We start from the raw sequence: 20874 nt of genomic DNA on the forward strand, positions 1-20874 counted from the left end.
ATGCAGGCCAACTGGCTGAACATTGCAGTTTTGAATTTCAGATGTCTTGAAACCTCATAGAAATACAGCTTCAAGCTTGTAAGTGCTTACCTATTGAGGTTGAAGTTCTGTTAACTAAACAACAGCTCTGGAAGTGTATGTTATAATATTTAGAGAATAATTGCATTTGAGCATCAGGTGCTCACCTAACAGGAGTTCTTTCTATTTTTCTTTAGTTAGTAAGTGCTTCCATGTTAGGTGAGCAATTGTTGCAATATCTCCACTGCAGAAAACCACCCCTCTATACTTTTAAAATCTTCACCAAGCAAGCTCAGAAAAGAACGGGAAAAATGTGGGAGGAGCTACTTAATGGTTTGGTGCCTTCAGGGCCTTTCAAGGGATAAAAAGGCGAGCACTTATTCCACAGTGCCCATACCAGAAACAGCCTCTGACAAGAACAGGGATGCAGACCCTTTGGCTGAACATTGCAGTTTTGAATTTCAGATGCCTTGAAACCTCATAGAAATACAGCTTCAAGCTTGTAAGTGCTTACCTTTTGAGTTTGAAGTTCTGTGAAATAAACAACAACTCTGGAAGTACATGGTATAATATTTAGGGATGGATTGCATTTGAGCATCAGGTGTTCACCTAACAGGAGTTCTTTCTATTTTTCTTTAGTTAGTAAGTGCTTCCATGTTAGGTGAGCAATTGTTGCAATATCCCCACTACAGAAAACCATCTCTCTATACTTTCAAAATCTTCACCAAGCAACCTCAGAAAAGAGCGGGAAAAATGTGGGAGGAGCTACTTAATGGTCTGGTGCCTTGAGGGCCTTTCAAGGGATAAAAAGGTGGGCCCTTCTCCACAGTGCCCATAGCAGGAACGGCCTCGGATGACAACAGTGATGCAGGCCAACTGGCTGAACATTGCAGTTTTGAATTTCAGATGTCTTGAAACCTCATAGAAATACAGCTTCATGGTTATAAGTGCTTACCTTTTGAGTTTGAAGTTCTGTGAAATAAACAACAACTCTGGAAGTACATGGTATACTATTTAGGGATGGATTGCATTTGAGCATCAGGTGTTCACCTAACAGGAGTTCTTTCTATTTTTCTTTAGTTAGTAAGTGCTTCTATGTTAGGTGAGCAATTGTTGCACTATCCCCACTACAGAAAACCATCTCTCTATACTTTCAAAATCTTCACCAAGCAAGCTCGGAAAAGAGCGGGAAAAATGTGGGAGGAGCTACTTAATGGTTTGGTGCCTTGAGGGCCTTTCAAGGGATAAAAAGGTGGGCACTTCTTCCACAGTGCCCATACCAGAAACAGCCTCTGACAAGAACAGGGATGCAGACCCTTTGGCTGAACATTGCAGTTTTGAATTTCAGATGCCTTGAAACCTCATAGAAATACAGCTTCAAGCTTGTAAGTGCTTACCTTTTGAGTTTGAAGTTCTGTGAAATAAACAACAACTCTGTTAACTAAACAACAGCTCTGGAAGTGTATGTTATAATATTTAGAGAATAATTGCATTTGAGCATCAGGTGCTCACCTAACAGGAGTTCTTTCTATTTTTCTTTAGTTAGTAAGTGCTTCCATGTTAGGTGAGCAATTGTTGCAATATCCCCACTACAGAAAACCATCTCTCTATACTTTTAAAATCTTCACCAATCAAGCTCAGAAAAGAGCGGGAAAAATGTGGGAGGAGCTACTTAATGTTTTGGTGCCTTCAGGGCCTTTCAAGGGATAAAAAGGCGAGCACTTCCTCCACAGTGCCCATAACAGGAACAGCCTCAGACAAGAACAGGGATGCAGACCCACTGGCTGAACATTGCAGTTTTGAATTTCAGATGTCTTGGAACCTCACAGAAATACAGCTTCAAGGTTGGCACCTGCGTTTTAGATATGTGTAAGTGCTTCCCTTTTGAGGTTGAAGTTCTGTGAACTAAACAGCAATTTTGGAAGTGTATGTTATAATATTTAGGATGGATTGCATTTGAACATCAGGTGCTCACCTAACAGGAGTTATTTCTATTTTTCTTTAGTTAGTAAGTGCTTCCATGTTAGGTGAGCAATTGTTGCAATATCTCCACTACAGAAAACCATCTCTCTATACTTTCAAAATCTTCACCAAGCAAGCTCAGAAAAGAGCGGGAAAAATGTGGGAGGAGCTTCTTAATGGTTTGGTGCCTTCAGGGACTTTCAAGGGATAAAAAGGCTAGAACTTCTTCCACAGTGCCCATACCAGGAACAGCCTCAGACAAGAACAGGGATGCAGACCCTTTGGCTGAACATTGCAGTTTTGAATTTCAGATGTCTTGAAACCTCATAGAAATACAGCTTCAAGCTTGTAAGTGCTTACCTTTTGAGTTTGAAGTTCTGTGAAATAAACAACAACTCTGGAAGTACATGGTATAATATTTAGGGATGGATTACATTTGAGCATCAGGTGTTCACCTAACAGGAGTTCTTTCTATTTTTCTTTAGTTAGTAAGTGCTTCCATGTTAGGTGAGCAATTGTTGCAATATCCCCACTACAAAAAACCATCTCTCTATACTTTCAAAATCTTCACCAAGCAAGCTCAGAAAGAGCGGGAAAAATGTGGGAGGAGCTACTTAATGGTTTGGTGCCTTCAGGGCCTTTCAAGGGATAAAAAGGCGAGCACTTCTTCCACATTGCCCATAACAGGAACAGCCTCAGACAAGAACGGGGATGCAGACCCATTGGCTGAACATTGCAGTTTTGAATTTCAGATGTCTTGAAACCTCATAGAAATACAGCTTCATGGTTATAAGTGCTTACCTTTTGAGGTTGAAGTTGTGTGAACTAAACAGCAACTTTGGAAGTGTATGTTATAATATTTAGGATGGATTGCATTTGAACATCAGGTGCTCACCTAACAGGAGTTCTTTCTATTTTTCTTTAGTAAGTAAGTGCTTCCATGTTAGGTGAGCAATTGTTGCAATATCCCCACTACAGAAAACCATCTCTCTATACTTTCAAAATCTTCACCAAGCAAGCTCAGAAAAGAGCGTGAAAAATGTGGGAGGAGCTACTTAATGGTTTGGTGCCTTGAGGGCCTTTCAAGGGATAAAAAGGTGGGCACTTCTTCCACAGTGCCCATAGCAGGAACGGCCTCGGATGAGAACAGTGATGCAGGCCAACTGGCTGAACATTGCAGTTTTGAATTTCAGATGTCTTGAAACCTCATAGAAATACAGCTTCAAGCTTGTAAGTGCTTACCTATTGAGGTTGAAGTTCTGTTAACTAAACAACAGCTCTGGAAGTGTATGTTATAATATTTAGAGAATAATTGCATTTGAGCATCAGGTGCTCACCTAACAGGAGTTCTTTCTATTTTTCTTTAGTTAGTAAGTGCTTCCATGTTAGGTGAGCAATTGTTGCAATATCTCTACTACAGAAAACCATCTCTCTATACTTTCAAAATCTTCACCAAGCAAGCTCAGAAAAGAGCGGGACAAATGTGGGAGGAGCTACTTAATGGTTTGGTGCCTTGAGGGCCTTTCAAGGGATAAAAAGGTGGGCACTTCTTCCACAGTGCCCATAGCAGGAACGGCCTCGGATGAGAACAGTGATGCAGGCCAACTGGCTGAACATTGCAGTTTTGAATTTCAGATGTCTTGAAACCTCATAGAAATACAGCTTCAAGCTTGTAAGTGCTTACCTATTGAGGTTGAAGTTCTGTTAACTAAACAACAGCTCTGGAAGTGTATGTTATAATATTTAGAGAATAATTGCATTTGAGCATCAGGTGCTCACCTAACAGGAGTTCTTTCTATTTTTCTTTAGTTAGTAAGTGCTTCCATGTTAGGTGAGCAATTGTTGCAATATCTCCACTACAGAAAACCATCTCTCTATACTTTCAAAATCTTCACCAAGCAAGCTCAGAAAAGAGCGGGAAAAATGTGGGAGGAGCTACTTAATGGTTTGGTGCCTTCAGGGCCTTTCAAGGGATAAAAAGGCGAGCACTTATTCCACAGTGCCCATACCAGAAACAGCCTCTGACAAGAACAGGGATGCAGACCCTTTGGCTGAACATTGCAGTTTTGAATTTCAGATGCCTTGAAACCTCATAGAAATACAGCTTCAAGCTTGTAAGTGCTTACCTTTTGAGTTTGAAGTTCTGTGAAATAAACAACAACTCTGGAAGTACATGGTATAATATTTAGGGATGGATTGCATTTGAGCATCAGGTGTTCACCTAACAGGAGTTCTTTCTATTTTTCTTTAGTTAGTAAGTGCTTCCATGTTAGGTGAGCAATTGTTGCAATATCCCCACTACAGAAAACCATCTCTCTATACTTTCAAAATCTTCACCAAGCAACCTCAGAAAAGAGCGGGAAAAATGTGGGAGGAGCTACTTAATGGTCTGGTGCCTTGAGGGCCTTTCAAGGGATAAAAAGGTGGGCCCTTCTCCACAGTGCCCATAGCAGGAACGGCCTCGGATGACAACAGTGATGCAGGCCAACTGGCTGAACATTGCAGTTTTGAATTTCAGATGTCTTGAAACCTCATAGAAATACAGCTTCATGGTTATAAGTGCTTACCTTTTGAGTTTGAAGTTCTGTGAAATAAACAACAACTCTGGAAGTACATGGTATACTATTTAGGGATGGATTGCATTTGAGCATCAGGTGTTCACCTAACAGGAGTTCTTTCTATTTTTCTTTAGTTAGTAAGTGCTTCTATGTTAGGTGAGCAATTTTTGCACTATCCCCACTACAGAAAACCATCTCTCTATACTTTCAAAATCTTCACCAAGCAAGCTCGGAAAAGAGCGGGAAAAATGTGGGAGGAGCTACTTAATGGTTTGGTGCCTTGAGGGCCTTTCAAGGGATAAAAAGGTGGGCACTTCTTCCACAGTGCCCATAGCAGGAACGGCCTCGGATGAGAACAGTGATGCAGGCCAACTGGCTGAACATTGCAGTTTTGAATTTCAGATGTCTTGAAACCTCATAGAAATACAGCTTCAAGCTTGTAAGTGCTTACCTATTGAGGTTGAAGTTCTGTTAACTAAACAACAGCTCTGGAAGTGTATGTTATAATATTTAGAGAATAATTGCATTTGAGCATCAGGTGCTCACCTAACAGGAGTTCTTTCTATTTTTCTTTAGTTAGTAAGTGCTTCCATGTTAGGTGAGCAATTGTTGCAATATCTCCACTACAGAAAACCATCTCTCTATACTTTCAAAATCTTCACCAAGCAAGCTCAGAAAAGAGCGGGAAAAATGTGGGAGGAGCTACTTAATGGTTTGGTGCCTTCAGGGCCTTTCAAGGGATAAAAAGGTGGGCACTTCTTCCACAGTGCCCATAGCAGGAACGGCCTCGGATGAGAACAGTGATGCAGGCCAACTGGCTGAACATTGCAGTTTTGAATTTCAGATGTCTTGAAACCTCATAGAAATACAGCTTCAAGCTTGTAAGTGCTTACCTATTGAGGTTGACGTTCTGTTAACTAAACAACAGCTCTGGAAGTGTATGTTATAATATTTAGAGAATAATTGCATTTGAGCATCGGGTGCTCACCTAACAGGAGTTCTTTCTATTTTTCTTTAGTTAGTAAGTGCTTCCATGTTAGGTGAGCAATTGTTGCAATATCTCCACTACAGAAAACCATCTCTCTATACTTTCAAAATCTTCACCAAGCAAGCTCAGAAAAGAGCGGGAAAAATGTGGGAGGAGCTACTTAATGGTTTGGTGCCTTCAGGGCCTTTCAAGGGATAAAAAGGCGAGCACTTCTTCCACAGTGCCCATAACAGTAACAGCCTCAGACAAGAACAGGGATGCAGACCCATTGGCTGAACATTGCAGTTTTGAATTTCAGGTGTCTTGAAACCTCATAGAAATACAGCTTCATGGTTATAAGTGCTTACCTTTTGAGGTTGAAGTTCTGTGAACTAAACAGCAACTTTGGAAGTGTATGTTATAATATTTAGGATGGATTGCATTTGAACATCAGGTGCTCACCTAACAGGAGTTCTTTCTATTTTTCTTTAGTAAGTAAGTGCTTCCATGTTAGGTGAGCAATTGTTGCAATATCCCCACTACAGAAAACCATCTCTCTATACTTTCAAAATCTTCACCAAGCAAGCTCAGAAAAGAGCGGGAAAAATGTGGGAGGAGCTACTTAATGGTTTGGTGCCTTGAGGGCCTTTCAAGGGATAAAAAGGTGGGCACTTCTTCCACAGTGCCCATAGCAGGAACGGCCTCGGATGAGAACAGTGATGCAGGCCAACTGGCTGAACATTGCAGTTTTGAATTTCAGATGTCTTGAAACCTCATAGAAATACAGCTTCAAGCTTGTAAGTGCTTACCTATTGAGGTTGAAGTTCTGTTAACTAAACAACAGCTCTGGAAGTGTATGTTTTAATATTTAGAGAATAATTGCATTTGAGCATCAGGTGCACACCTAACAGGAGTTCTTTCTATTTTTCTTTAGTTAGTAAGTGCTTCCATGTTAGGTGAGCAATTGTTGCAATATCTCTATTACAGAAAACCATCTCTCTATACTTTCAAAATCTTCACCAAGCAAGCTCAGAAAAGAGCGGGACAAATGTGGGAGGAGCTACTTAATGGTTTGGTGCCTTGAGGGCCTTTCAAGGGATAAAAAGGTGGGCACTTCTTCCACAGTGCCCATAGCAGGAACGGCCTCGGATGAGAACAGTGATGCAGGCCAACTGGCTGAACATTGCAGTTTTGAATTTCAGATGTCTTGAAACCTCATAGAAATACAGCTTCAAGCTTGTAAGTGCTTACCTATTGAGGTTGAAGTTCTGTTAACTAAACAACAGCTCTGGAAGTGTATGTTATAATATTTAGAGAATAATTGCATTTGAGCATCAGGTGCTCACCTAACAGGAGTTCTTTCTATTTTTCTTTAGTTAGTAAGTGCTTCCATGTTAGGTGAGCAATTGTTGCAATATCTCCACTACAGAAAACCATCTCTCTATACTTTCAAAATCTTCACCAAGCAAGCTCAGAAAAGAGCGGGAAAAATGTGGGAGGAGCTACTTAATGGTTTGGTGCCTTCAGGGCCTTTCAAGGGATAAAAAGGTGGGCACTTCTTCCACAGTGCCCATAGCAGGAACGGCCTCGGATGAGAACAGTGATGCAGGCCAACTGGCTGAACATTGCAGTATTGAATTTCAGATGTCTTGAAACCTCATAGAAATACAGCTTCAAGCTTGTAAGTGCTTACCTATTGAGGTTGACGTTCTGTTAACTAAACAACAGCTCTGGAAGTGTATGTTATAATATTTAGAGAATAATTGCATTTGAGCATCGGGTGCTCACCTAACAGGAGTTCTTTCTATTTTTCTTTAGTTAGTAAGTGCTTCCATGTTAGGTGAGCAATTGTTGCAATATCTCCACTACAGAAAACCATCTCTCTATACTTTCAAAATCTTAACCAAGCAAGCTCAGAAAAGAGCGGGAAAAATGTGGGAGGAGCTACTTAATGGTTTGGTGCCTTCAGGGCCTTCCAAGGGATGAAAAGGCGAGCACTTCTTCCACAGTGCCCATAACAGTAACAGCCTCAGACAAGAACAGGGATGCAGACCCATTGGCTGAACATTGCAGTTTTGAATTTCAGATGTCTTGAAACCTCATAGAAATACAGCTTCATGGTTATAAGTGCTTACCTTTTGAGGTTGAAGTTCTGTGAACTAAACAGCAACTTTGGAAGTGTATGTTATAATATTTAGGATGGATTGCATTTGAACATCAGGTGCTCACCTAACAGGAGTTCTTTCTATTTTTCTTTAGTTAGTAAGTGCTTCCATGTTAGGTGAGCAATTGTTGCAATATCCCCACTACAGAAAACCATCTCTCTATACTTTCAAAATCTTCACCAAGCAAGCTCAGAAAAGAGCGGGAAAAATGTGGGAGGAGCTACTTAATGGTTTGGTGCCTTGAGGGCCTTTCAAGGGATAAAAAGGTGGGCACTTCTTCCACAGTGCCCATAGCAGGAACGGCCTCGGATGAGAACAGTGATGCAGGCCAACTGGCTGAACATTGCAGTTTTGAATTTCAGATGTCTTGAAACCTCATAGAAATACAGCTTCAAGCTTGTAAGTGCTTACCTATTGAGGTTGAAGTTCTGTTAACTAAACAACAGCTCTGGAAGTGTATGTTATAATATTTAGAGAATAATTGCATTTGCGCATCAGGTGCTCACCTAACAGGAGTTCTTTCTATTTTTCTTTAGTTAGTAAGTGCTTCCATGTTAGGTGAGCAATTGTTGCAATATCTCTACTACAGAAAACCATCTCTCTATACTTTCAAAATCTTCACCAAGCAAGCTCAGAAAAGAGCGGGACAAATGTGGGAGGAGCTACTTAATGGTTTGGTGCCTTGAGGGCCTTTCAAGGGATAAAAAGGTGGGCACTTCTTCCACAGTGCCCATAGCAGGAACGGCCTCGGATGAGAACAGTGATGCAGGCCAACTGGCTGAACATTGCAGTTTTGAATTTCAGATGTCTTGAAACCTCATAGAAATACAGCTTCAAGCTTGTAAGTGCTTACCTATTGAGGTTGAAGTTCTGTTAACTAAACAACAGCTCTGGAAGTGTATGTTATAATATTTAGAGAATAATTGCATTTGAGCATCAGGTGCTCACCTAACAGTTCTTTCTATTTTTCTTTAGTTAGTAAGTGCTTCCATGTTAGGTGAGCAATTGTTGCAATATCTCCACTACAGAAAACCATCTCTCTATACTTTCAAAATCTTCACCAAGCAAGCTCAGAAAAGAGCGGGAAAAATGTGGGAGGAGCTACTTAATGGTTTGGTGCCTTGAGGGCCTTTCAAGGGATAAAAAGGTGGGCACTTCTTCCACAGTGCCCATAGCAGGAACGGCCTCGGATGAGAACAGTGATGCAGGCCAACTGGCTGAACATTGCAGTTTTGAATTTCAGATGTCTTGAAACCTCATAGAAATACAGCTTCAAGCTTGTAAGTGCTTACCTATTGAGGTTGAAGTTCTGTTAACTAAACAACAGCTCTGGAAGTGTATGTTATAATATTTAGAGAATAATTGCATTTGCGCATCAGGTGCTCACCTAACAGGAGTTCTTTCTATTTTTCTTTAGTTAGTAAGTGCTTCCATGTTAGGTGAGCAATTGTTGCAATATCTCTACTACAGAAAACCATCTCTCTATACTTTCAAAATCTTCACCAAGCAAGCTCAGAAAAGAGCGGGACAAATGTGGGAGGAGCTACTTAATGGTTTGGTGCCTTGAGGGCCTTTCAAGGGATAAAAAGGTGGGCACTTCTTCCACAGTGCCCATAGCAGGAACAGCCTCGGATGAGAACAGTGATGCAGGCCAACTGGCTGAACATTGCAGTTTTGAATTTCAGATGTCTTGAAACCTCATAGAAATACAGCTTCAAGCTTGTAAGTGCTTACCTATTGAGGTTGAAGTTCTGTTAACTAAACAACAGCTCTGGAAGTGTATGTTATAATATTTAGAGAATAATTGCATTTGAGCATCAGGTGCTCACCTAACAGGAGTTCTTTCTATTTTTCTTTAGTTAGTAAGTGCTTCCATGTTAGGTGAGCAATTGTTGCAATATCTCCACTACAGAAAACCATCTCTCTATACTTTCAAAATCTTCACCAAGCAAGCTCAGAAAAGAGCGGGAAAAATGTGGGAGGAGCTACTTAATGGTTTGGTGCCTTCAGGGCCTTTCAAGGGATAAAAAGGTGGGCACTTCTTCCACAGTGCCCATAGCAGGAACGGCCTCGGATGAGAACAGTGATGCAGGCCAACTGGCTGAACATTGCAGTTTTGAATTTCAGATGTCTTGAAACCTCATAGAAATACAGCTTCAAGCTTGTAAGTGCTTACCTATTGAGGTTGAAGTTCTGTTAACTAAACAACAGCTCTGGAAGTGTATGTTATAATATTTAGAGAATAATTGCATTTGAGCATCGGGTGCTCACCTAACAGGAGTTCTTTCTACTTTTCTTTAGTTAGTAAGTGCTTCCATGTTAGGTGAGCAATTGTTGCAATATCTCCACTACAGAAAACCATCTCTCTATACTTTCAAAATCTTCACCAAGCAAGCTCAGAAAAGAGCGGGAAAAATGTGGGAGGAGCTACTTAATGGTTTGGTGCCTTCAGGGCCTTTCAAGGGATAAAAAGGCGAGCACTTCTTCCACAGTGCCCATAACAGTAACAGCCTCAGACAAGAACAGGGATGCAGACCCATTGGCTAAACATTGCAGTTTTGAATTTCAGATGTCTTGAAACCTCATAGAAATACAGCTTCATGGTTATAAGTGCTTACCTTTTGAGGTTGAAGTTCTGTGAACTAAACAGCAACTTTGGAAGTGTATGTTATAATATTTAGGATGGATTGCATTTGAACATCAGGTGCTCACCTAACAGGAGTTCTTTCTATTTTTCTTTAGTTAGTAAGTGCTTCCATGTTAGGTGAGCAATTGTTGCAATATCCCCACTACAGAAAACCATCTCTCTATACTTTCAAAATCTTCACCAAGCAAGCTCAGAAAAGAGCGGGAAAAATGTGGGAGGAGCTACTTAATGGTTTGGTGCCTTGAGGGCCTTTCAAGGGATAAAAAGGTGGGCACTTCTTCCACAGTGCCCATAGCAGGAACGGCCTCGGATGAGAACAGTGATGCAGGCCAACTGGCTGAACATTGCAGTTTTGAATTTCAGATGTCTTGAAACCTCATAGAAATACAGCTTCAAGCTTGTAAGTGCTTACCTATTGAGGTTGAAGTTCTGTTAACTAAACAACAGCTCTGGAAGTGTATGTTATAATATTTAGAGAATAATTGCATTTGCGCATCAGGTGCTCACCTAACAGGAGTTCTTTCTATTTTTCTTTAGTTAGTAAGTGCTTCCATGTTAGGTGAGCAATTGTTGCAATATCTCTACTACAGAAAACCATCTCTCTATACTTTCAAAATCTTCACCAAGCAAGCTCAGAAAAGAGCGGGACAAATGTGGGAGGAGCTACTTAATGGTTTGGTGCCTTGAGGGCCTTTCAAGGGATAAAAAGGTGGGCACTTCTTCCACAGTGCCCATAGCAGGAACGGCCTCGGATGAGAACAGTGATGCAGGCCAACTGGCTGAACATTGCAGTTTTGAATTTCAGATGTCTTGAAACCTCATAGAAATACAGCTTCAAGCTTGTAAGTGCTTACCTATTGAGGTTGAAGTTCTGTTAACTAAACAACAGCTCTGGAAGTGTATGTTATAATATTTAGAGAATAATTGCATTTGAGCATCAGGTGCTCACCTAACAGGAGTTCTTTCTATTTTTCTTTAGTTAGTAAGTGCTTCCATGTTAGGTGAGCAATTGTTGCAATATCTCCACTACAGAAAACCATCTCTCTATACTTTCAAAATCTTCACCAAGCAAGCTCAGAAAAGAGCGGGAAAAATGTGGGAGGAGCTACTTAATGGTTTGGTGCCTTCAGGGCCTTTCAAGGGATAAAAAGGTGGGCACTTCTTCCACAGTGCCCATAGCAGGAACGGCCTCGGATGAGAACAGTGATGCAGGCCAACTGGCTGAACATTGCAGTTTTGAATTTCAGATGTCTTGAAACCTCATAGAAATACAGCTTCAAGCTTGTAAGTGCTTACCTATTGAGGTTGACGTTCTGTTAACTAAACAACAGCTCTGGAAGTGTATGTTATAATATTTAGAGAATAATTGCATTTGAGCATCGGGTGCTCACCTAACAGGAGTTCTTTCTATTTTTCTTTAGTTAGTAAGTGCTTCCATGTTAGGTGAGCAATTGTTGCAATATCTCCACTACAGAAAACCATCTCTCTATACTTTCAAAATCTTCACCAAGCAAGCTCAGAAAAGAGCGGGAAAAATGTGGGAGGAGCTACTTAATGGTTTGGTGCCTTCAGGGCCTTCCAAGGGATAAAAAGGCGAGCACTTCTTCCACAGTGCCCATAACAGTAACAGCCTCAGACAAGAACAGGGATGCAGACCCATTGGCTGAACATTGCAGTTTTGAATTTCAGATGTCTTGAAACCTCATAGAAATACAGCTTCATGGTTATAAGTGCTTACCTTTTGAGGTTGAAGTTCTGTGAACTAAACAGCAACTTTGGAAGTGTATGTTATAATATTTAGGATGGATTGCATTTGAACATCAGGTGCTCACCTAACAGGAGTTCTTTCTATTTTTCTTTAGTTAGTAAGTGCTTCCATGTTAGGTGAGCAATTGTTGCAATATCCCCACTACAGAAAACCATCTCTCTATACTTTCAAAATCTTCACCAAGCAAGCTCAGAAAAGAGCGGGAAAAATGTGGGAGGAGCTACTTAATGGTTTGGTGCCTTGAGGGCCTTTCAAGGGATAAAAAGGTGGGCACTTCTTCCACAGTGCCCATAGCAGGAACGGCCTCGGATGAGAACAGTGATGCAGGCCAACTGGCTGAACATTGCAGTTTTGAATTTCAGATGTCTTGAAACCTCATAGAAATACAGCTTCAAGCTTGTAAGTGCTTACCTATTGAGGTTGAAGTTCTGTTAACTAAACAACAGCTCTGGAAGTGTATGTTATAATATTTAGAGAATAATTGCATTTGCGCATCAGGTGCTCACCTAACAGGAGTTCTTTCTATTTTTCTTTAGTTAGTAAGTGCTTCCATGTTAGGTGAGCAATTGTTGCAATATCTCTACTACAGAAAACCATCTCTCTATACTTTCAAAATCTTCACCAAGCAAGCTCAGAAAAGAGCGGGACAAATGTGGGAGGAGCTACTTAATGGTTTGGTGCCTTGAGGGCCTTTCAAGGGATAAAAAGGTGGGCACTTCTTCCACAGTGCCCATAGCAGGAACGGCCTCGGATGAGAACAGTGATGCAGGCCAACTGGCTGAACATTGCAGTTTTGAATTTCAGATGTCTTGAAACCTCATAGAAATACAGCTTCAAGCTTGTAAGTGCTTACCTATTGAGGTTGAAGTTCTGTTAACTAAACAACAGCTCTGGAAGTGTATGTTATAATATTTAGAGAATAATTGCATTTGAGCATCAGGTGCTCACCTAACAGTTCTTTCTATTTTTCTTTAGTTAGTAAGTGCTTCCATGTTAGGTGAGCAATTGTTGCAATATCTCCACTACAGAAAACCATCTCTCTATACTTTCAAAATCTTCACCAAGCAAGCTCAGAAAAGAGCGGGAAAAATGTGGGAGGAGCTACTTAATGGTTTGGTGCCTTGAGGGCCTTTCAAGGGATAAAAAGGTGGGCACTTCTTCCACAGTGCCCATAGCAGGAACGGCCTCGGATGAGAACAGTGATGCAGGCCAACTGGCTGAACATTGCAGTTTTGAATTTCAGATGTCTTGAAACCTCATAGAAATACAGCTTCAAGCTTGTAAGTGCTTACCTATTGAGGTTGAAGTTCTGTTAACTAAACAACAGCTCTGGAAGTGTATGTTATAATATTTAGAGAATAATTGCATTTGCGCATCAGGTGCTCACCTAACAGGAGTTCTTTCTATTTTTCTTTAGTTAGTAAGTGCTTCCATGTTAGGTGAGCAATTGTTGCAATATCTCTACTACAGAAAACCATCTCTCTATACTTTCAAAATCTTCACCAAGCAAGCTCAGAAAAGAGCGGGACAAATGTGGGAGGAGCTACTTAATGGTTTGGTGCCTTGAGGGCCTTTCAAGGGATAAAAAGGTGGGCACTTCTTCCACAGTGCCCATAGCAGGAACAGCCTCGGATGAGAACAGTGATGCAGGCCAACTGGCTGAACATTGCAGTTTTGAATTTCAGATGTCTTGAAACCTCATAGAAATACAGCTTCAAGCTTGTAAGTGCTTACCTATTGAGGTTGAAGTTCTGTTAACTAAACAACAGCTCTGGAAGTGTATGTTATAATATTTAGAGAATAATTGCATTTGAGCATCAGGTGCTCACCTAACAGGAGTTCTTTCTATTTTTCTTTAGTTAGTAAGTGCTTCCATGTTAGGTGAGCAATTGTTGCAATATCTCCACTACAGAAAACCATCTCTCTATACTTTCAAAATCTTCACCAAGCAAGCTCAGAAAAGAGCGGGAAAAATGTGGGAGGAGCTACTTAATGGTTTGGTGCCTTCAGGGCCTTTCAAGGGATAAAAAGGTGGGCACTTCTTCCACAGTGCCCATAGCAGGAACGGCCTCGGATGAGAACAGTGATGCAGGCCAACTGGCTGAACATTGCAGTTTTGAATTTCAGATGTCTTGAAACCTCATAGAAATACAGCTTCAAGCTTGTAAGTGCTTACCTATTGAGGTTGAAGTTCTGTTAACTAAACAACAGCTCTGGAAGTGTATGTTATAATATTTAGAGAATAATTGCATTTGAGCATCGGGTGCTCACCTAACAGGAGTTCTTTCTACTTTTCTTTAGTTAGTAAGTGCTTCCATGTTAGGTGAGCAATTGTTGCAATATCTCCACTACAGAAAACCATCTCTCTATACTTTCAAAATCTTCACCAAGCAAGCTCAGAAAAGAGCGGGAAAAATGTGGGAGGAGCTACTTAATGGTTTGGTGCCTTCAGGGCCTTTCAAGGGATAAAAAGGCGAGCACTTCTTCCACAGTGCCCATAACAGTAACAGCCTCAGACAAGAACAGGGATGCAGACCCATTGGCTAAACATTGCAGTTTTGAATTTCAGATGTCTTGAAACCTCATAGAAATACAGCTTCATGGTTATAAGTGCTTACCTTTTGAGGTTGAAGTTCTGTGAACTAAACAGCAACTTTGGAAGTGTATGTTATAATATTTAGGATGGATTGCATTTGAACATCAGGTGCTCACCTAACAGGAGTTCTTTCTATTTTTCTTTAGTTAGTAAGTGCTTCCATGTTAGGTGAGCAATTGTTGCAATATCCCCACTACAGAAAACCATCTCTCTATACTTTCAAAATCTTCACCAAGCAAGCTCAGAAAAGAGCGGGAAAAATGTGGGAGGAGCTACTTAATGGTTTGGTGCCTTGAGGGCCTTTCAAGGGATAAAAAGGTGGGCACTTCTTCCACAGTGCCCATAGCAGGAACGGCCTCGGATGAGAACAGTGATGCAGGCCAACTGGCTGAACATTGCAGTTTTGAATTTCAGATGTCTTGAAACCTCATAGAAATACAGCTTCAAGCTTGTAAGTGCTTACCTATTGAGGTTGAAGTTCTGTTAACTAAACAACAGCTCTGGAAGTGTATGTTATAATATTTAGAGAATAATTGCATTTGCGCATCAGGTGCTCACCTAACAGGAGTTCTTTCTATTTTTCTTTAGTTAGTAAGTGCTTCCATGTTAGGTGAGCAATTGTTGCAATATCTCTACTACAGAAAACCATCTCTCTATACTTTCAAAATCTTCACCAAGCAAGCTCAGAAAAGAGCGGGACAAATGTGGGAGGAGCTACTTAATGGTTTGGTGCCTTGAGGGCCTTTCAAGGGATAAAAAGGTGGGCACTTCTTCCACAGTGCCCATAGCAGGAACGGCCTCGGATGAGAACAGTGATGCAGGCCAACTGGCTGAACATTGCAGTTTTGAATTTCAGATGTCTTGAAACCTCATAGAAATACAGCTTCAAGCTTGTAAGTGCTTACCTATTGAGGTTGAAGTTCTGTTAACTAAACAACAGCTCTGGAAGTGTATGTTATAATATTTAGATAATAATTGCATTTGAGCATCAGGTGCTCACCTAACAGGAGTTCTTTCTATTTTTCTTTAGTTAGTAGGTGCTTCCATGTTAGGTGAGCAATTGTTACAATATCTCCACTACAGAAAACCATCTCTATATACTTTCAAAATCTTCACCAAGCAAGCTCAGAAAAGAGCGGGAAAAATGTGGGAGGAGCTACTTAATGGTTTGGTGCCTTCAGGGCCTTTCAAGGGATAAAAAGGTGGGCACTTCTTCCACAGTGCCCATAGCAGGAACGGCCTCGGATGAGAACAGTGATGCAGGCCAACTGGCTGAACATTGCAGTTTTGAATTTCAGATGTCTTGAAACCTCATAGAAATACAGCTTCAAGCTTGTAAGTGCTTACCTATTGAGGTTGAAGTTCTGTTAACTAAACAACAGCTCTGGAAGTGTATGTTATAATATTTAGAGAATAATTGCATTTGAGCATCAGGTGCTCACCTAACAGGAGTTCTTTCTATTTTTCTTTAGTTAGTAAGTGCTTCCATGTTAGGTGAGCAATTGTTGCAATATCTCCACTGCAGAAAACCATCCCTCTATACTTTTAAAATCTTCACCAAGCAAGCTCAGAAAAGAGCGGGAAAAATGTGGGAGGAGCTACGTAATGGTTTGGTGCCTTCAGGGCCTTTCAAGGGATAAAAAGGCGAGCACTTATTCCACAGTGCCCATACCAGAAACAGCCTCTGACAAGAACAGGGATGCAGACCCTTTGGCTGAACATTGCAGTTTTGAATTTCAGATGCCTTGAAACCTCATAGAAATACAGCTTCAAGCTTGTAAGTGCTTACCTTTTGAGTTTGAAGTTCTGTGAAATAAACAACAACTCTGGAAGTACATGGTATAATATTTAGGGATGGATTGCATTTGAGCATCAGGTGTTCACCTAACAGGAGTTCTTTCTATTTTTCTTTAGTTAGTAAGTGCTTCCATGTTAGGTGAGCAATTGTTGCAATATCCCCACTACAGAAAACCATCTCTCTATACTTTCAAAATCTTCACCAAGCAACCTCAGAAAAGAGCGGGAAAAATGTGGGAGGAGCTACTTAATGGTCTGGTGCCTTGAGGGCCTTTCAAGGGATAAAAAGGTGGGCCCTTCTCCACAGTGCCCATAGCAGGAACGGCCTCGGATGACAACAGTGATGCAGGCCAACTGGCTGAACATTGCAGTTTTGAATTTCAGATGTCTTGAAACCTCATAGAAATACAGCTTCATGGTTATAAGTGCTTACCTTTTGAGTTCTGTGAAATAAACAACAACTCTGGAAGTACATGGTATACTATTTAGGGAATGGATTGCATTTGAGCATCAGGTGTTCACCTAACAGGAGTTCTTTCTATTTTTCTTTAGTTAGTAAGTGCTTCTATGTTAGGTGAGCAATTTTTGCACTATCCCCACTACAGAAAACCATCTCTCTATACTTTCAAAATCTTCACCAAGCAAGCTCGGAAAAGAGCGGGAAAAATGTGGGAGGAGCTACTTAATGGTTTGGTGCCTTGAGGGCCTTTCAAGGGATAAAAAGGTGGGCACTTCTTCCACAGTGCCCATACCAGAAACAGCCTCTGACAAGAACAGGGATGCAGACCCTTTGGCTGAACATTGCAGTTTTGAATTTCAGATGCCTTGAAACCTCATAGAAATACAGCTTCAAGCTTGTAAGTGCTTACCTTTTGAGTTTGAAGTTCTGTGAAATAAACAACAATTCTGTTAACTAAACAACAGCTCTGGAAGTGTATGTTATAATATTTAGAGAATAATTGCATTTGAGCATCAGGTGCTCACCTAACAGGAGTTCTTTCTATTTTTCTTTAGTTAGTAAGTGCTTCCATGTTAGGTGAGCAATTGTTGCAATATCCCCACTACAGAAAACCATCTCTCTATACTTTTAAAATCTTCACCAATCAAGCTCAGAAAAGAGCGGGAAAAATGTGGGAGGAGCTACTTAATGTTTTGGTGCCTTCAGGGCCTTTCAAGGGATAAAAAGGCGAGCACTTCTTCCACAGTGCCCATAACAGGAACAGCCTCAGACAAGAACAGGGATGCAGACCCACTGGCTGAACATTGCAGTTTTGAATTTCAGATGTCTTGAAACCTCATAGAAATACAGCTTCATGGTTATAAGTGCTTACCTTTTGAGGTTGAAGTTGTGTGAACTAAACAGCAACTTTGGAAGTGTATGTTATAATATTTAGGATGGATTGCATTTGAACATCAGGTGCTCACCTAACAGGAGTTCTTTCTATTTTTCTTTAGTTAGTAAGTGCTTCCATGTTAGGTGAGCAATTGTTGCAATATCCCCACTACAGAAAACCATCTCTCTATACTTTCAAAATCTTCACCAAGCAAGCTCAGAAAAGAGCGGGAAAAATGTGGGAGGAGCTACTTAATGGTTTGGTGCCTTGAGGGCCTTTCAAGGGATAAAAAGGTGGGCACTTCTTCCACAGTGCCCATAGCAGGAACGGCCTCGGATGAGAACAGTGATGCAGGCCAACTGGCTGAACATTGCAGTTTTGAATTTCAGATGTCTTGAAACCTCATAGAAATACAGCTTCAAGCTTGTAAGTGCTTACCTATTGAGGTTGAAGTTCTGTTAACTAAACAACAGCTCTGGAAGTGTATGTTATAATATTTAGAGAATAATTGCATTTGAGCATCAGGTGCTCACCTAACAGGAGTTCTTTCTATTTTTCTTTAGTTAGTAAGTGCTTCCATGTTAGGTGAGCAATTGTTGCAATATCTCTACTACAGAAAACCATCTCTCTATACTTTCAAAATCTTCACCAAGCAAGCTCAGAAAAGAGCGGGACAAATGTGGGAGGAGCTACTTAATGGTTTGGTGCCTTGAGGGCCTTTCAAGGGATAAAAAGGTGGGCACTTCTTCCACAGTGCCCATAGCAGGAACGGCCTCGGATGAGAACAGTGATGCAGGCCAACTGGCTGAACATTGCAGTTTTGAATTTCAGATGTCTTGAAACCTCATAGAAATACAGCTTCAAGCTTGTAAGTGCTTACCTATTGAGGTTGAAGTTCTGTTAACTAAACAACAGCTCTGGAAGTGTATGTTATAATATTTAGAGAATAATTGCATTTGAGCATCGGGTGCTCACCTAACAGGAGTTCTTTCTATTTTTCTTTAGTTAGTAAGTGCTTCCATGTTAGGTGAGCAATTGTTGCAATATCTCCACTACAGAAAACCATCTCTCTATACTTTCAAAATCTTCACCAAGCAAGCTCAGAAAAGAGCGGGAAAAATGTGGGAGGAGCTACTTAATGGTTTGGTGCCTTCAGGGCCTTTCAAGGGATAAAAAGGCGAGCACTTCTTCCACAGTGCCCATAACAGTAACAGCCTCAGACAAGAACAGGGATGCAGACCCATTGGCTAAACATTGCAGTTTTGAATTTCAGATGTCTTGAAACCTCATAGAAATACAGCTTCATGGTTATAAGTGCTTACCTTTTGAGGTTGAAGTTCTGTGAACTAAACAGCAACTTTGGAAGTGTATGTTATAATATTTAGGATGGATTGCATTTGAACATCAGGTGCTCACCTAACAGGAGTTCTTTCTATTTTTCTTTAGTTAGTAAGTGCTTCCATGTTAGGTGAGCAATTGTTGCAATATCCCCACTACAGAAAACCATCTCTCTATACTTTCAAAATCTTCACCAAGCAAGCTCAGAAAAGAGCGGGAAAAATGTGGGAGGAGCTACTTAATGGTTTGGTGCCTTGAGGGCCTTTCAAGGGATAAAAAGGTGGGCACTTCTTCCACAGTGCCCATAGCAGGAACGGCCTCGGATGAGAACAGTGATGCAGGCCAACTGGCTGAACATTGCAGTTTTGAATTTCAGATGTCTTGAAACCTCATAGAAATACAGCTTCAAGCTTGTAAGTGCTTACCTATTGAGGTTGAAGTTCTGTTAACTAAACAACAGCTCTGGAAGTGTATGTTATAATATTTAGAGAATAATTGCATTTGCGCATCAGGTGCTCACCTAACAGGAGTTCTTTCTATTTTTCTTTAGTTAGTAAGTGCTTCCATGTTAGGTGAGCAATTGTTGCAATATCTCTACTACAGAAAACCATCTCTCTATACTTTCAAAATCTTCACCAAGCAAGCTCAGAAAAGAGCGGGACAAATGTGGGAGGAGCTACTTAATGGTTTGGTGCCTTGAGGGCCTTTCAAGGGATAAAAAGGTGGGCACTTCTTCCACAGTGCCCATAGCAGGAACGGCCTCGGATGAGAACAGTGATGCAGGCCAACTGGCTGAACATTGCAGTTTTGAATTTCAGATGTCTTGAAACCTCATAGAAATACAGCTTCAAGCTTGTAAGTGCTTACCTATTGAGGTTGAAGTTCTGTTAACTAAACAACAGCTCTGGAAGTGTATGTTATAATATTTAGATAATAATTGCATTTGAGCATCAGGTGCTCACCTAACAGGAGTTCTTTCTATTTTTCTTTAGTTAGTAGGTGCTTCCATGTTAGGTGAGCAATTGTTACAATATCTCCACTACAGAAAACCATCTCTATATACTTTCAAAATCTTCACCAAGCAAGCTCAGAAAAGAGCGGGAAAAATGTGGGAGGAGCTACTTAATGGTTTGGTGCCTTCAGGGCCTTTCAAGGGATAAAAAGGTGGGCACTTCTTCCACAGTGCCCATAGCAGGAACGGCCTCGGATGAGAACAGTGATGCAGGCCAACTGGCTGAACATTGCAGTTTTGAATTTCAGATGTCTTGAAACCTCATAGAAATACAGCTTCAAGCTTGTAAGTGCTTACCTATTGAGGTTGAAGTTCTGTTAACTAAACAACAGCTCTGGAAGTGTATGTTATAATATTTAGAGAATAATTGCATTTGAGCATCAGGTGCTCACCTAACAGGAGTTCTTTCTATTTTTCTTTAGTTAGTAAGTGCTTCCATGTTAGGTGAGCAATTGTTGCAATATCTCCACTGCAGAAAACCATCCCTCTATACTTTTAAAATCTTCACCAAGCAAGCTCAGAAAAGAGCGGGAAAAATGTGGGAGGAGCTACGTAATGGTTTGGTGCCTTCAGGGCCTTTCAAGGGATAAAAAGGCGAGCACTTATTCCACAGTGCCCATACCAGAAACAGCCTCTGACAAGAACAGGGATGCAGACCCTTTGGCTGAACATTGCAGTTTTGAATTTCAGATGCCTTGAAACCTCATAGAAA

Source organism: Ambystoma mexicanum, chromosome 7q (assembly GCF_040938575.1).
Source record: "Ambystoma mexicanum isolate Mex_15411 chromosome 7q, UKY_AmexF1_1, whole genome shotgun sequence".
NCBI classification, from domain to species: domain Eukaryota; kingdom Metazoa; phylum Chordata; class Amphibia; order Caudata; family Ambystomatidae; genus Ambystoma; species Ambystoma mexicanum.